Source organism: Augochlora pura, chromosome 3 (assembly GCF_028453695.1).
Source record: "Augochlora pura isolate Apur16 chromosome 3, APUR_v2.2.1, whole genome shotgun sequence".
In the NCBI taxonomy this organism is placed as follows: domain Eukaryota; kingdom Metazoa; phylum Arthropoda; class Insecta; order Hymenoptera; family Halictidae; genus Augochlora; species Augochlora pura.
Genome location: NC_135774.1, coordinates 30,533,077 through 30,547,925, shown reverse-complemented (window position 1 = coordinate 30,547,925; position 14,849 = coordinate 30,533,077).

Here is a 14,849-nt window from a genome sequence, read left to right as displayed (position 1 = left end):
TCCTCTCCTCTATCCCCTCGCGACTTTCGAACAGCGCGGATTGCAGTTTCAAATCGTAATTTACCTGAATAATTGCCTTTACATCGCGCAGCACGCTCATGGTCGCCGAAACGGGTAGCACGGAAACGTAGATTAATATTTTATCATATACGGCCGGCATTGTCCGACTATTACCGACCATTTCCACCGGCATTAAACATTGATAACGGGCCCACGCGATCCATCGATCCACTTATCTTCCGGCGATTACTCTGCGTTAAGTTCGAAACGAAGGATAAACAACAACGCGACGCCGTCGACATTTTCGCTTATAATAGTTATAATAGTTACGCTTTTAACAATTTTTAAATCTAAGTTTTGGCGAAGTGTATTAAAAATAATTTTGCTATGTATTATTACAGTAATATTAATGGTGCTGCAGAGACGTCATTCGAGTCCTAAGGGTTAAATGGCTTCGAGGATTAATCAAAGGGTTAATCAAAAAATGGCTACAATATTTAAAAAAATAAATTACGATTACAAACTTTTATATTTTAGAAAGCAAAATGATATTACTAAATATAATAAATATTATTTAAAAATTTGGAGAAACTACTTCTACTTAGTGTCGACTACTCGGTAATGCGCTCCGAAAGGGTTAAACAGTGTTCTCTCTCACCCGCCGCGGAAAAAAGGAACGCGGGATTTTGCGTCGGCGCGCGCGGAGAGGGTGAAGCCGAGCTGAAAATTCTTTTTCGAGGCCCGGTCAAAAAACAGATTGCTAATACAAACGTTGCGCTACAACGGACATCAACGTACCTCCCGCCCATATTTTCCCTGTCGCTCGCAGACCAAGGGATAGTTTTTCAAACGGAGAATTCCTTTTTCAGCGGACGTCGCGCATTTCAACCCCCTCCATCTCTCCCTCGGATACACCCCTTCCGCGAGACTCGCGCCGGCCTCGACAATCCCCTGAACGACGGGGGTGACAACTACGATGACTTCGAGGTGACTGTATTGTTAATTAATCGGCCAGATTTAATGGAAATAATTTTTATATTTTTTCTAAAAATATAAAATTAAAATTAAAATGAATTTTTCCTTACTTTAAAAATCCACCCCCGAAAATATAATTAAAACAAGCTTCGAAAACAAAGGACTAAATGCATAAAAATCCAACACTTCCATAAATCGAAATAATTCATCTTTCGCCCTCAATATCGACGACATTTATTAATTCGTAAAACCTCCCTAAGGGCGTATAAAATTGATTAAAATACGCAGGAACATTATTCGATCTTCTTTTAAACAGATAATACAATTCCGTGTGAAAAATCGAGGCGATCGGAGGAGAAGCGGCGTAAATAATTTTTCCGTTTACACTGTACGCTCGCGCGGAGGGGGGGGGGCAATAATGGTGGAAAATATTAATCTCCAATCGGCGGGGTCCGCGAAGTTCGCAACAACGATGGGGAAACATCGACAGAGAAAACGGGAAAAGCGTGTTTCCCTCGATACACGGGATCGCCGAAAAAGGGGCGGGCGGGTCAACGCCGGAAAACATCCGACGAACATTAATTACACTCTACGGGAAGTTGCCCCGCGCCCCCCCTCCCCCTCACGGTGGGGAGGGGCAGTGCCGTCGATAAAGCGATAAAAGTTAGCTTACAAATTCGATGAAGTCGGCCACAAATTAATTTCACCGCCGCCGGGGCCGGCTATTATATTTACACGGTTTCCCAGAAGCCTCCTCTCAGCCACGCCGTGGACGATGCTCGCGCGACCCCGGGGGGGTTCGACCCCACCGACGGAAGTTGAACCGCTAAGACGGCGGTGAGGGTGTTTCAACGAGCCGTTGCGGGGCGGCAACGGGGAGGGGGAAAGTACGTCGCTCCGGCGTTTCTTTTAATTCGATAACAACGTTACCGGTCCGCGCGCGCTCTGGAAATATTGTTAACCTTCCCGTCTCTCGCTCTGCAATCCCCTTCTCCTCCTCCTCCTCCCTCCTCGACTCGGAACGCCGACGTTAACTGCCGTTCAACTTCGCCTCGCGATAAATTCGGACCGAAGCTATTCTATAAACAATTAAATGCTCGCGTCGCCACGCTGCGGAATTTATGCGAATTTATGTGTGTATTTCGAAAGGGGGACGGCGAATGCGATATTCGAGGAGGAGTTGGTGAAATATATTTATGGTGAATTGGAATTTTGCAATTAGAAACTAGTATTTCTACCAGCCAAGAAAATTTCTACCATTTCCAAGAGAAATCGTGGAAGACTTTCCTCTTCGTACAATAAATGTTAAAAGTTGTCTTCAACCCCAGAACGATCCCATGGGGTTACCGGCTACCCTACAAGATTATTTAATTAATAGAAGATTAAGCTCGAAGAACATAGATCTAATTTTTACATTAATTTTTATATTGATTCTTTTTTAAAATTCAGATACAGGTAACACAATAATATCTTATAATTTTATGTAAAAATATGACTTTGACGACTTAGAGTAATAACATTTCGATTACCAAGATTTTATTTCTAACAACTCCGCGACGTCGCTAGCCCCAAAAAATGCGAGCCCCAAAATAATGGGGCTAGTTCCACGGTTGATTTTCCCGCGAAAGAAGGAAACGAATCTCCTAGCGATCCAACGATTTCTGGCGCGATTCGAGCACCGCAGTGTTTCGCTCGGTTCGCGGCGACGGCGAGGGATGAATTTCCCGAAGAGAAACACGACACGACGGTTGCCGCATGGAATTGCGATCCCCGCTCTAAATGGTTTCACGACGATCCACGGTGGCACGGTTTTTGCCCGGCCAGCTGGAATTGCGAAGGCGTTCGCGAGAGCAAGTTGCCTCGCGTCGACGATAAATTCAGCAATCCGGGGTGGGAAGAGGGGGAGGGGTCGCAGTGACGTCGCGAATATTATCAGTCCTCCTTACGCTAATGTCTCGGAAGATTACGCAGAGGATTAACCCTTCGTAAATAGAAGAACTCACGGGATTCCGGCGGCGTAATTTATGGCTGGTAGGTGGTGGCGCGCGGGCCTGAAAGGGAATCGCTCTATCTCTCTCTCTCTCTCGCTCTCACGCGGTGTATCTAACCAGATATGAAAGTTTAATGATCGTTTAATGATAGATGGTGTCGTTAAAGAGACAGCTTGAAAGGACCTCGGGTCGCAATCTTTCCCTGGCTAAGATAGGGGTGGGGGGCCACACCGTTCGCGCGGAATATGCGTGCGTCTGGCGCTTCTATTCGCCCGTGTCCCGCCAGCCATCCCCTCCCTCCACCCGTAAACAAAGTCGAAACTTCTTCTTGATTAAACCCGGAGCGTGTAAGCAGTTCGATAATAACGAAAACTTCGTCTTCGCTGGCATAATTCAAACGGCGGCTGTCTCGCCTCTCTATAGGGACCCCCGATCTCGGGGGTCGGTTCTCGAACCTCCCTGGAACACGCGATTTTATAATCTGTAAAGGATGGAATTTCTAATCGAATTAGTTGCGATCAAGTTTTGATAACACGAATAAGCCCGTGATAAAATTTTAATAGAATTAATGAGCTCACGATGAAATCGTTATACAATTAATGAGCTCGTAATAAAATTGTGATACAATTACTAAACTGGAATAAAATTAATAGGCTCATAATGAAATTAATGTGATCGTAATAACACTGTAATAAAATTAAAAAGTTTGTAATAAAATTAATAAGCTTACAGTGAAATCGTAATACCTTCGATAATTTTTAGGAGATTTATACAGGGTGTTATATAAATAATAATACGTCTGAACAGAGATTGAGTCTACGTCAAAAAATAAATGGAAAACAGACAATAACATATTTTTATTCAATACTCCATTTTCGAGAGAGAAAAAGGGAGAGGGCTGAGCCGAAAGATGCGTCGAGTTCGCTCATATTATAACGAGAAGTAGAATTGGTATGTCATGAGCAGACGCCCCGCGTTCTTCGAAAATATTATTCCTTCGACCCTATTTCTCTCCAAAGCGTCGCCTCAAATAAAAATCCCTCTCTCCCTATATTATTAACTTTTATCTGGAAGTAGAATCATCCCCTTCCCATTCATAGGATCACATTCATCCCTCCCTGTAGTTCAAGAATTCCTTCAATTCTTCTCAAGTTCATTTTGCGTTTGACAGAACAGTTAATAAAAACACTGAAACGGGGGGGTACAGCAAGCTGCGACGTCCAGTGGGGGGGAGGAAAACAAGCGGGGCGAGTCGACGGTCGAAACAGTAGAAGCAATTTTTCTCGAGCGCCTCACGACGCATTAAACTTTTTTCCACGGTGGTCTACCCATTGATTTATTTTCCAGCGACAGCTCGCATAGGGGTCGCACGGTTCGGCGGCTCCAATTCGTCTTGTTTCTCATGCGAGGGGCTCGGCCGTCCGCCGCGGCGGACACGCCGTGTCTCAGAAACGCTTGTCCGCCCGTATCTTCCTCATATTGACCGTTCCGAGTACGTTCTCGCCCCCCGCCGTTGACTTCTACCCTTTTCCGCCATCTCCACTGCCCCCGCCCCGTTAGCAACTCTGGAAATGACCGGCCATTTTGTTTATATCCCCGATGAGGTAACCGGGCGGTTTTTCTTGCCGTTCCACCTGACGGAACAGCGTTTCACCCTTTTCCGGTCGGATTTCAAGAAAGCTTCTTGTTCCAACCCGGCCACGGTTGCCACGGGCTTAATGGAATTTTAATTTCGAGCCCCGGCTGAAATAGATCTCGGTGGCCCCCGTGATAAATCTTCCCCGGCCGGGCCCGCTCGGATACTGCAGACATAATTAATTTACCGACACCGAGTTTCGTTCGCGGCTGACCATCGGTGGCTGCCTCCTCCGCTCGCTGCGCACGCTTCCACCATGGAGATCACCGGGTTGCTGCTTTTTATGCTTCTGAAGTAGGTCAGGAAAAATTTATACGGTTTTTTTAATAAGTTATCATTCGATTTGTTTTGACGTTAGATGATACTTTGATTTTTCGTGAATTCTTATTTATGGTACAAGGTGGTCTTTTATATTTGTATTTTATTGGTAATTTAGGTTTATTTGGATTTTGGTTTAATATAGAGATTTAGATATATAGGTTTATAATTATATTCAACACATAGATAAAATATATAACTTTATATTTAAATTTAATATACAGATTTATATTTCTAGATATGTAGTTAGATTTAATAAATAGATTAAATATATAAATCTATATTTCTTGAAATTTATATCTAGATTCATATCAGTCGATACATATATTTAAATTTAATAAATAAATTAAATACAAAAGCGTACATTTAGATTTACATTTCTATCACACTTACATCATACTTTTTACTATATTTAATCATTTTGACAGGTTCACCAATCCCACTATAACTAATAATAATAACAACCTAACGATGTTGGAGTAAATCGAGCATGGTCCACGGAGTGGTTTTGCCCCTTTAATATCGCGCCTCGTCGAAAGAGCAGGGATCAAGTCGAGTTTTCGTTCCTGTCGCGTGTATCGGGCTCGCTCAAAGGCGACTCTCGAGGCAAGAAAACTTGGCAAGTCCGGAGAGCGGCCAGTCTCCCCCGGCTAGCTTATGTTAATACGCTATTAAATTCTTATCACCCGACAGATCGTAAATGAGTCCGGTACGCGGATTCGAGGCACGTAGCGTTTTGGTGCTCCGATCCTCGAGCGGCGTGCCTTACATCCAAGCGCGTCCCCGTAGATGGCCGCGCTGCGGTCGTAACAGGGGAGGGTGCGGAGGGGTGCCGGAAGGGTTGGAATGGAGCGGCAGAGGCTGTGGCGCCAGGGTCATCCAGAACTGTAGAGAGAGAGAGAGAGAGAGAGAGAGAGAGAGACGGTGCAAAAAGGGGGCGGAAGGGACGAGAAAACGCGGGCGTGCCATCGGTCCCTGAGATTCGGAGAGCGGTCGAGTGTTCGTTAAAATTTCAACTTGCATCGGTAACCAGCTCTCACCCCTTTCCTAAACCCTTCCTAACCCCTTACTAACCCCTTCCCCACCCCATCCAGTACCCTTACAGCACCCTTTCAACCCCTATCCGCGACGCCGTGGTCCCGTCCCGGGGCTACAGGGAACAGCTTTCACCTTTTTTCGACCCAAGAACCCTTTCCCCCCTCCCCTTCCCTCTCATCGGTGAATAAGTTCCGAAAGGCTCGCGACCGGAATTATCCGGGGGTTGTTACCCTCAGCGAAGAGAACGAGTCCAGGGTTCGGATGTACGCGACGCGCGGTCCCGCCGATACCAAGCCCAGCTGGCCGGCCAGAAAACCGATACGACAACTGCCCCGATTCTCGCGTCGCAAATGCGTCGGAATTGGAACAGGTAGAACCCCGTTTCGAACAGGTTGTTCCGACCGGGGGACGAATGTTTTTTGTTTTTTTTTTTTGGTCCTCCTATTGTCTGGGGGGATGCCGGGTAAATCGGCGACGCTTTTTGCGAACCGTTAACGACACATTCCCCCTCTCCCCAGCGGTAGGTACCGAGTTTCTGGGCCAAACGTCGTCGATGAATTCATCGTGTCTGACTACGGACCGGGCTGTTCTACTTGGAACGGGGATTTACACGGGTCGGTAAATTGTGTTGCAACTCCGGCGGCGAAAAATCGTACGGCGATGTGTCTTGGCTCGTTCGAAAGGGCGAAGTCTTGGTTTTAGTAACACTGTATTAAATTTTGAGATAGTTTTAGATTAGGCTAATAGAAAATTAAACAAGTTATTTTAGTTGAGACGTGCTGCTCGAATATTACGCAACATTTTGATGGTCTTCGAAATTCAGATGTTTCTCAAAAGTGTTAGAAATTTTTTTGAGGGTTTAAACTAATGGAGATTTGTAGATTAGAGTCTCAGCTTTGCAATGAAGCCTGAAATAATGATCTACGATTTTTTTTCGCCGAGCTATTGCAATTTGAGTGAAAAGTCAGCCAGTGACAAGAGACGAAATTGTCTTTGAATAGTTTGAGCTGCTGTAGGGTGGCGAGAAAAAATCGTAGATCAAAATTTGAGGTGTCATTGCAAAGGTAAGACTTCAATCTAAAAGATAAATGCATGTACAGCCGCGAAAAAAATTTTCTACTCTCCCTAGACCGTCCCAAAGTCAGACAACTATCAAAATCTAGTGACGTCATTTTACCTCGATTGGACCTCGTCATTCAAACGCTGCTAGAGTGCAACAAAAAAATCGCAGACCAATTTCAATTACGTCATTTTAAAGAGGAAAGTCTAATCTATAAACTGCCATTGATTTTAGCACCGACAAAAATTTTGCAGCCGTTATACAGTCATCCAAATTCGCGGCCAATTTGATCGAAGATTTAACAATGTCCGCATATCGAGTTACAGAGGTTCTTTAAAAACTGCGTGCTCGTGTAACGGAGAGACGCGCGTTGACTAAATCGAGTTTCGATTCGGTATGGAGCGCGCTCGATATTTTCGAATTCCGCCGTCGCGCGGAGACAACGGCGGAAATTAATGAACGGGCGAATCGAATGAGCGTCAGCGCCAATTCCGGTTGCGTTCCGCGGCGCCCCGTCAAAGGCAACAATGCGCCAAAAATGATCTGATTATTTTTCCGATAGCTGATGATCTATTTACAGTCGCTCGGGCTCGCGCGGCGTTGTTCCATCGCGATTCGATCGATCGCTACGAAATCCGGCTACGCGGCGGAATCCCACGATCGTCGGAAAAACCCTTTGGCTCGGATCAGTGTCCGTTAATTGAAGGCTCGCGATTCAATAATATTAAAAACAAAGTCGAGCGTGAAATGATATGAAGCATCGACGGGGACGGTGGGAAGGGTGGGGCGAGGGGCGGGGGGGGGGCGGCCGTGGGGGGCGACGGTAAAATCATTCCCGTCGATGGCTGTAATAAATTTTAATTAAACGGTACCCGATAAAAGCTTTGAATGCGTCGATGGCTCGTTGAATCAAAGCGGACCGGGGCGCGCGAGGGGGTGGTCGGGGACGCGGGGGTGAATCGCGTCGATCGGCGGCCGCGCGCGCTCCTCTCGCTCGCGAGGCGATCGCTTCGGAAACAATGGAGAAGGGACTCGAAGAAATGAACCCTTATCGACGGTATAAGTCCACCCCTCAGGTGAATACAGTACTTTGTTACTTTACGGTCGTGTGTCGCGTGACAGGTGACAAGACGAAACCAGTCGAAACTCGCACACTGTGATAGGCGAGCACCATTACTATGTTAGTTAATCCTTTGACGTAATATCACGACTCTGATTAGTGAAGAAATTCTAATTATAGTAATTGCAAAAAAAATGGTATTGCAAGGGGTTAAGAGATTATCTCTGGAATGATATGCTACAGCCAGTTGCAGCGATCAACTCATCTACGACAACCACTTTGAACTGCTTTGTCTTTTTCCTATCCGAGAGTGCGCCCCAGTCAAAGGGTTAAGCAAATGGCAAAGAATAACCCTCGACCACCGTGGACGGGCACAGTCACGGTAAGGAAAATCGGGGTAGAACTCTCGAGCGTGGAGAGACACCCCAAGGTGCCGCTGCAGCAGGAGGAGAGAAGGGGAAGGGGGAAAAAGGCGCGGGGAATTCCTGGTGAATCGTGAGTGCCAGTTTATCGAGCGACTTAACTGGAACAAAGAGATAAAGCAATAAGGGGTGATCGGGCTCGACGAGAGGGAAAGTTTCCTGAACCCCGGGATCGGGGTCGTGATTCGACGATTGGCCCCACGGAATTGCGACGTCCTTTGCCGGTACACTCTTTGTAGACCCTGCCCGAGATTAGATTTCCCCTCCCCCTCCCCACTCCATGCCCGCGGTATTCTCCTTTCATATTTCGACCTGATTACCGCGTCTGCCGGGCGCCATCTTTTTCCACGAATTTTCATTCAGCCCGAGCAGTCCCTTTCTACCCCTAGAGTAGCCGTCACTTTTCTCTTCATATAATGCAGCAATAAAATTATTTAAAAAATCGACTTCCAGGGCGCTAAACTAGAAACTCTACTCTTTAAAATAAGCTAAACTAGAACTTTGTACGATTTTTTTTCACAAAGTTACACAATTTTGAAATTTGAAAAATGTTGACCCGAGCCCTCGAGTATTTTTAAGTCACCGCTATGGATCGCTTTAAAGTCGCATAGGACAGCAGAAAAAAATCGTAGATCGTTGTTTTTGGTCTCGTTCGAAAGGGGAGACTTTGGTCTTAAAAAGCACATGAATTTCATTTCTCAAAAAAATTTTCTCGCCTTGTTACAGGTCTGCAAAGTTGACAGAACGCCGACAATTTCCTTATTACGATAAAAGGCGGAATAAACGAAGGGTAAAACAAGGGCTTCGCGAGGGTGTGGACAATAAAAAGAGTCGATTGCAGGCATTAGGATCTCGGTACGTCTTCTCGGGCGAGGCATCGATTCGATGCCGTTGGTAACCCCGGAGGACCTTCAATTTCGAGGGGGTCAGGGTGCCGGGTCGCCGGGTTCCTCGTTCTCGAAACAATTGAATCGTTTCAACGGAGGCGGTCGCGTAGGTGTGGGGAAACCCGGGTAAAGGCGAGCACTACGGAGTTCCCCGGTGCCGAATTACGGGGACAGCTTAAGCCACGGGTCAGTAGTTGTTTCAACGGCCTCCGGCTCCTCGAGACCGAACGGTGAATTTTCGCGTGTCCGTACATCGACTTCCGGTCCGACCCCCCCACGGGAGAATCCGGACCCGGGGTGTGTATCGCCTTGTTCTCGGTAGCGAGAGCGCGCCGTCGCTTGGGACACGCGCGGAGACGGCACAGTGTACACGCTCGGCAATTCGGCCGGCGCTCGTGTCTGCGCCACGTAAGGGATGAAAGGACTATACTACCTCCTTTGCTACCGGGGCGCAAGAAAAATAGACGTACTTTCCCGTCGCTCCGGGCCACGATTGTTTGTCCACGGCCGGAATATTTTGCTACTTCCGAAGGCGACGCCGGCTCAGTGATGGACTCGAGTGTCGCGCGAGTTTTAGAGTCACTGCATTTTATCAATTTTAATTTGCAACGTTTCTGTGTTTCACTGGTTTTAGGTCCTGGATTTAATTTTTGCTGGCTTTGGTTTTTATGTTCCTGGATTTAATTTCTGCTGGTTTTGGATTTTATTATTTTATGCTGATACTGTTGTTGGAATTTTTGGGATGCGCGATTTTTATTATATTTAGTTTTCCACTGTGTTTAAGTATTTTTATTACTGGTTTCACTTTCTGCTACTTCTAGATATACTGGCTACAATTTCTCCTGTTCCCGGTTTCCCTAATTTTAGGTTTATACTACTGCTAGAGTTTAGAGCCACGTGCCTTTTCTCTATTTTTATTTATTTCTATTCAATGTTTAATATCTAACATCTCCTATTGCAATATATTTCTTTAATAACGTTTAACATATTTTATGTCTAATATTTTCTTAAACAGGTCTGAAATAATTAAAGAGGTGCGCGGAGAGGTTCGCCGCAGTCCAGAGCAGTGTTCGCCGGGGACCGCGGGGCATTTCCGAAGAGGGAAGAGGATTTTTAAAATTCTTATTGGCCGGGCCTTGGTTGACCTCTTTTAATCATTCACAGCGGCTCGCGTACCAGGAACGGCAGGGAGAAGGGGTGGATGGAAATCCAACGGCGCGGCTCCCCGTCGACAAATATTTTTCCCGTTGACAGCGTCACGGGGCCCTCCACCCTTCCTCCCCCTCTACCGCCCGCCGCCGCGCTCTCTCTATTTCGAGGCCGACGTATCGAGAAAATAGGGAAATTGCCGTCATAAATGGGCACGGAGGCAATCAGCCGATACACACCGATTCCTGTAACGCGATATGCAATCTCTCGAATGCTAGATATTGTTATCTATCGGTTCGATGATCGCGGCGTGCCCCCTCCCTTCGCCCCGCTGTCCGGCCGTGCCGTCGAACCGCCGCCAGTCGACAATATCGACTCGTTTAAACATTTCGAGCCGACGGCCCCCGCCGGCTTCCACCGCTGGCTTCCACTCCCTCCCCCGATCTTTTTTTTATCCGGCAATGGCCCCGTTAATATTTCGAGCGGCCGCCGGTTTCGAACGCGCGAAGAGTTTAAGCGGCGCACGGTGGTCCATGGTTTTCGCGCTCGTCGACGGGAACCCGCCACTGTCGAAATTCCCGCGTGGATCACCGTAAGTGATCATATTAGAGATGTACTCGGGATTGTATAAATTTAATTCCCGTGTACGCTCCCGCTGTCCCCCGACCTCCGCCCTCCCCCCAGTCGAAGCTCGACCGGAGAGCGCGACATCACCTAAAATGGATTTTTTTCTCGGTGGCCGTTACCGTACGCCGGCCGACGAAATTTTCTATGCTGTTCCGGGCCGTGTTCGGCGCGTCGCGACCAAAAAGCAAACCTTTGTTTTTTAATCGCAGCTCGCGTGGACCTGGGAACGGCGATTTCGCACGGTTTACGCCGGCATTGATGCTAATGGACCGGCGATCTTCCAAATTTTATGATAAATTTTTATTTATCGTAAATATTTATTTATTGATCAATTTTTATTTATTGTTAATAGTGTCTATCTCTGCCACGTGACAGCAGATTGATTCCTTTGCCGATAGCTATCTAACACCGACCCAGTTTCTATCTATACGCTGAAACCGTCATTTTACCCTTATCTAAGGCAGAAACGGAAGTAAATAAAGACAATACGATAAATAAAAATTATCTGGTCCTATTAACGATCAGTATTACGGACAAATAAGTGATAATTAATGCAACGTGAAAGGAGTCGCATTACAAGGGGTTAATCGCGCGTCGGACGCGTCTTCGATCCGTTGTCAACTTTAATCCAATCCCATTCGTAAAATATTAACGCGTTAATTGCCTGAACAGGGCGCGAGGATTAAATATCGGAGCCGGCCGATGTAACATCGCGTGGACCGAGGCCGATATAAATATTGCCGGCGCGATTCCCTGCAATCCGTACAATACTGATAAGAAATATTGAGGCTTCAACTGCAATATTATGATCGCTTCGCGTTTATGAAAAAAAACCGGCGCGGGATATTCGATGCAATTTCGCTCGCTGGAAACGCTGCCGCTGCGCCGCGCCGCCGGTATAAACCGGGAGGGAAAGTCTAACATTTAACAACGCTGGTTAACAACGACGTTTCTGAAATTAATATCGAAGCGTTGCGCGTACATGTCGGCCAACAGTTTCATTTTTTTTTCATTTATTCAAGCAGTCGCAAAACGTGTTCGTAACTGAAGACCCAGTGTTTTATACCTGCAAACAATACTTTTTTTTAACGATGCGCTGTTAGGTAATTGTTAAGCAAATATTTTTTCCTGTTTCAGAGAAGCCTAGAGAATATTGTATATTTTTCTAACGACGATCCTTTTGTTCATAGCTTCCCTAAAAATTCTCAAAGTTCGTTCTATAATTGGAAATTATTTTGAAGGAATTTTTCTTAATTTTGCTCCTTTGAAATTTAATGCGATAAATTTTTTCTATAATGGAAATGGACGAAGAAACAATGGCAAAATACAATTTGCCGAATCAGCGTGACCGATAACGAATTTTAATTTCCGATACGTTGACCGACAAAATAATAATAAGTAGTAGGATTTGATATCGCTGATAAAAAAAAAAAGCGCGGCAAAGGGTCGCTTGTCGGGGTCGCAATTTTCGGATTCGATCGAACGGTCGAATTGAATGCAAAGTACCACTTCGCGTTCCATTAAGTTCGCGCGGGGAACGCATTAAACCGGGCGCGGCGCGATTATTAAATTTGGAAATTTTTGCAACGGGCCGCGCGCGCGCGCGCGTGAAAGAGAGCGCGATCAAAATGGGAGAATATAATGAAACGCGAATTTTCCTTTCGCTACCGCGCGGCGGACGGATATTTTTCCCCCGCCGACTAGCGAAATTTTCTGCGAGCCCCGCTCGAAAACGGGGTGTATTCCGACGTTTCGGTGTCGCCGGGGAAGATATTCCCGCCGCGTACCGTAATCTGCAGTCGTTAAGAGCGAAAAACTTGCAGTCGGGGGCTAATTGCTTTAACCTTACCTGCCGGCGGCGTCGCGAAGATCACACACCGCGTCGAAACTCCGGGCCAACCACCTCCGGAACATAACTGCAACTTCCTGGCAACGGCATCGATTACTTCGTCAAATTGCTGTCGCGATGAACGCGGAGAAACGATGCACAAAAATCGGCCGATAAATCGCTAGCGCAATATTTAATCAATCAATTTTGTAATAATTTTCTCGACGCTGTGGAATAATATATAAGGTGTCTCAAAAGGTTGCTGATCTTATTTGAAGTGTCGCTTTCCTTTGTGAATTTTTCCTTTCCTATAGCTATGATCATTTCCTATTCATCGAAGACTATTACAAAATAACTTTTTCCTTCGTCCAAACAATTTTTCACGAGCTTGACAAAATTTACTACAATTTTGCAACATTTCTTCTACAATAATATACATTTCAAACCTAAACGATGACAAAATAAAAAACATCCATCTCTCTTTAAAATCTATAAATCTACATAACGCATAATAACGCACAAATCTACATTATAATCCTCTATTGCTCTAACTCGCCTCTATAAATTTGCAATATAAATTCCAATGTAAATATCGATGTAAATTTTCATTATAACTCTTTACACATAATAACTCGTAAACCACACGGTCGCTAATGTCACCGCGGAGTTAACGCGGTCACGCTCCAATAAATAAACTTATAACAACAATGATCGTTTCGAGCGTCACTCACCTGTTCCTCGTGCGTTCGCCCAGGTGACCGCCCCCCCGTTGGCCGCGCCATTGTCTTCCCCTTTCCCCCGTCCCTTTGTACAACTGTCACGTGCTTGAATACGAGTAGCGATCCCACGCGTCGCTTTAACGAACCGATGACGCCCGAAGCGGTGCCGTGTAACCGTCGCGCACCTGTTTTCCCCGCGAATCTATGCGAAATCGAATAACCCCTTGCCATCCCAGTTTGACGTCGTACCTGGGTCCTCTGTCTTCGGCCTTTCACCTTGCCAGGTGGTCGTTTATCGGTCCAGAGGAGTCGCAGACTTCGCTTCAGCTTAGACGAAGAAGCGACGCGCCCTTTGATCGCCGACACGTCCTGTTTCGCGTCCACGCCCACGCGATTCGATTACCTGCGTCACGCAGGTGATTGTCACTCGCGGCTAGAGATATTCGATCGAGATCCCCTGCCTACCGATTTTCAGGTGCTTTAACTTTTAGTGTGATAAAACTTAGATTAGAATTAATTCGAATAAAATTACGTTTGTTATGGTTTACGTCACTTGTTATGGTTTGTTGCCGCTTGGAGATCGATGACAGAAAAATAAATCAATTCTAGTCCTAGGTAACCTTCTCTGAGAGAATCTGGGTTAATTTTGACCCAAGAGAACACTGTCAGAATTTTTTATATAATTTTTTTAAAGGGCATTTTTTGAAGGGATGATTTTTAGAGGGCATTTTTTGACGGGAATAATCCCAGGGTGAAATATTGTTAATGTTTGAGGTGTTATAATTTCTTGAAGAAAGATCATACGATGACGTAACTAGGGTCATTATAAAGGGTTCCCTTTTATGCTCCCGGATTTATTTCGCGCCAGAGCGATTTAACACGTTCGAGATAATTGAAACAAATAATCTTTTTACGGTAATAACTCTGCGCTGGCAATCTTTTCCTCGTCGCTTCATTCATCGTAAAGATAGATCGCGTAGTAGCATAATGAAAATCTCCGATGAGAAACGAGCTCGCGCGAAGGTTCGTCGTTAGCGGTGACCATTCCCCGTTGTTATCGGAAGCGCGGCGAGCGCGATCGGGAAACAGTGTCGACAGTGTATGACACGGTCCTTCGCGTGTCGGCGCAGCAATTCGGC